This window comes from Meleagris gallopavo, chromosome Z, assembly GCF_000146605.3.
Source record: "Meleagris gallopavo isolate NT-WF06-2002-E0010 breed Aviagen turkey brand Nicholas breeding stock chromosome Z, Turkey_5.1, whole genome shotgun sequence".
Taxonomy (NCBI): domain Eukaryota; kingdom Metazoa; phylum Chordata; class Aves; order Galliformes; family Phasianidae; genus Meleagris; species Meleagris gallopavo.
Window position 1 is genome coordinate 45,272,635 of NC_015041.2, and position 3,474 is coordinate 45,276,108.

Below are 3,474 nucleotides of genomic sequence, written 5' to 3' on the forward strand. Positions count from 1 at the left end.
GCCGTTCCTGGTGCGGTCACGTGACTCACAACAGGAGAGACGCAATTGGTTCAGTCAGTTCTATTTGTTACGTTAATTCTTCAGTCCTTGCTGCCGTTACTAGATGTTTGATGTAGTGGAGAAGGAAATGGATAAAGTATGGACGTAGAAAAATAGCCTTATCAGTTACATTTCTACAGTTGAAGTATCGCTAACAAGGAGGTAAACAGATTTTAAATAAAGGCAGACTTGTTTTAATATCCAAGAAAACTTGCTACTAGTGATAGTTAAGTGGGAAAATAAGTTCATGTTTTGACACACATACAGTGAGAATTTGGCATTGAAAAGTATAGCTACTTAAAATAGCATGTGTGCCTTTTACTATTACTTTTATGCCTTCCCTTTTTTATGTAAGTGTTACTAGTTACTGCACTGCTTTGGAGGAACAGTTTTTACTGAAGGTGCTGAAAGGAGCACGTGTTTGAACTTTCTTGATAACTTTTTCCATTGTTTGTTATTTGAATAGAACTTTCCTGATTGAAGCCTTTAGGAAGTCTCTCCAAACCCAATATCTGTCATAATTCCTCATGTGGGTCCCCTTGAGATGCGTTTTTTCTAGTAACGCATTCCAGCCCACTGGGAACATTAGTCATTGATTCAGTCAACAGTTTTAAGGACATCAGTGCTGTGTGGGTGCTGTATGCTGTGCAGTGCTGGGATACTTGTCCCACGGAATATGGTGGTATACTTCATGGCAAACTGCATGTCATACTCTATTTATGAGAAGAAACTGGGGATTATCTTGTTCAATATCTCTTTAATACTCATCTTTTTTCAGTATGTGTGTTTTCAAAGCTATTCTTTGAAAGTAGGGGAGCCCGGTGTTGTATGGCCATGGAATTTTTTGTCGGTGTTATTAAATTAGAAGTATAAGATGAAATATTTGCACTTTTAAAATTATTATTTTATTATTATTATCATTATTTATTTTATTTTAAATTTATTTTATTTTAAATCATTGAAATCCATAGGTTTGTTCAGGATTCATTTGTGGTATAAAGACTCCAAGTTTATAAATCATTTGCTTTCAGAAGAATGTAAGATCATTCTTTGTTTTAATATATCATGTATTAAATGTGTCACAACTTTCAACCTGCATAGGAAAATTGTTTTGACAGAGTTCTTTAAGTTTTCTAAGTGTAATCACTGCTTAATTTATTTTTGCAACCAAAGAAAGAAAAAATTAAGCACAAATGGTGACACTCCGTGATCATCCTTACAACAGCTTTTGAAAGAAATGTTATTCTTGTGTAAGTGCTAAAACTCTTCTTACCTATAAGAGAAAGGAAAAATTTTCATATCTTATATCCAAAAGGTGACAGAACTTGAGTACCACTGAAAGACTCTGAGTCTGCTAAATCGTCCATTAAAATTAATGGAGCTTACTTGACTTCCACCTCTGAGTAAAGCAAAAGTGGGTAATTTTTTGAATTCTTTGAAATAGGCCTTGCACACGAATTGAAAGAGCAGAGAAATTACTTTGCAAGAGTATGTGAGTGTCATGCATGTCTGTGAAGGAGCCTTTTCATCACAGAATGAAATGATAACTCGTAGAAAGGCACTTAGGAGTTCTGTATATGTTTTTTTTCTTTTTCTTTGCAGTTCTGCTAAAACTGCTCCGTGCGTGTCCCAGTACTTTGGGAGACAAAGGGCACAGTACAGAATTAATCTATTTCCTTTTCCTTATGCTCTTTCAGTCTGTAGATTTCATCCTTGATGAAGTCCTTTAGGAACAACTTTCAGGTGACGCTGAGAAATTAAGAATCCAAAAATGACACTCCACACTCCGTGCTTCTCTGCTCTGATAGGATGCAACTGAGATGCAAACTGTCTTCTGTCCCCCTGAATAACACTATTGTATTCTGTATGTCTCCAAATGCCATTTACTCTACCTAAGGGTGTTATTGCCTGAAAATATTTCTGCTTGCCCTTGTGTAGATCAGTAAGCTTTTTGAACAAGCTATAATAACAACAAAAAGAGAGTATGCCCTTTTAAGGACTCCTCCTCCTGATAATATGGAAATAAAGTAACTATGAAATATGAGGTGTTTTTGCATGCTGGCATTCTTCCTTGCAAAAGTGTTAATAATTCCAGTATGTTGTTTCTGTGGAGAAGTATACCATATAGGTTTTCAGTGCATTCCTGAAAGATGATTTTCATGAACTGTCCAAAAAACTCACAACCAACTCAGAACAAAACCAAAATGTCGATTCTGTTGTAAACATCTCTGAAAAAGGCTTGTTTTAGAAACAACAAAAGTATGATAGATAAAACAGTTATAGGAACCCATGTTTCCCTCTGTAAAATTGTGGAATTGTAGCACAGTTTTCTGCTTAGGACTGCCTGGGCTGTTAACAAAGTGTGAATTAAATCACAGAAGCCTGCATTCTCAGTGTTATGCACATGTAATTTGCATTTAAACTCATAAGATTAGATGCAACTTTGAAGATGTGCAGAGCAGAGTCCATTATCAGATTTTACTGTAATCCTGAAGCAGATGGTGACATTAAAAGAATAGTCTGTTTAAAACCTAACTGGTTTTCAACATAAAAATGAGTTAGAAATGTTTTCGAATTCAGCCTACATCCATGAATCAGAGCGCCAAAAAGCATAGCTTTGTAATTGTACTTTAAGAAATGTCTTTATCTTTCCTTTAGCTTTGTCTTCAAAGACACACTGAATGGAAGAGAGAAGTGAAGAGCCGGACATATTGGGTTAGTAATTGAATACTATTTAAATAAAATGAAAAACACTCTTTGTTTATAACAGCTGTCATTTGTTACTGTTAAATATTTGGAACTGTTACTTATAAAAATATTATTGGCAGAAATTGAATATTTAACCAGTAATTATTTTTTATTAATACAAGTTTTGCAAAGGAAAGTATGAAGTATGTCATGCCCAAGCAAGATACAGACAGAAATTAAAGCCCTAAAGAGGGCAGACATTTTCATAATAAGGCCTGTCTAGACATTACACCAAGATTCAGATGTACTTTAAAACAGGGTTTTTATTGAGATAAACCAGTGAAAATATCTTTCACATTTGTGTTGTGTTCTTTCACTTGATGGTATTAGAACAGAAAAAAAGCTATAATTGCCATAACTAATACCTAAGTAAAATTCAGTCTTAAATTATGTGATTAAGTGCTGTAATACTATTCTAATTTGTTATAGAAAGTAATTTGTTAAAATGAGCTTTCTTTTATATGTCAGTCCTTTTTATCATTAACAGCTTTTCCAGTATGAAAGATTCAAGAGTGGCTTTTGGGGATTTTTTCTTACCCTCTTTTATATACAGGTTCCTTGCAGACAAATTTAAAGTGAGTCTGATGACAGATGACATTACCAAATTAGGTTTTTAGAGTCATAACACCCATCTTTTCCACCTAAAGTAGATTTGCAGAGTACTTGCAAAGAAGGAAAAAAAAAGAG

General features: G+C 34.3%; 1 long non-coding RNA gene across 1 annotated transcript in view; it reads left to right on the forward strand.

The window, feature by feature from the left end:
• Positions 1–6: 6 nt before the first annotated feature.
• Positions 7–3,474, forward strand: part of LOC104915187 — a 14,145-nt gene continuing 10,677 nt past the window's right edge. The window contains exons 1-2 of the long non-coding RNA XR_796273.2: positions 7–201; positions 2,698–2,754. This is a non-coding gene — a long non-coding RNA (uncharacterized LOC104915187). The remainder of the gene's footprint in view (positions 202–2,697; positions 2,755–3,474) is intronic.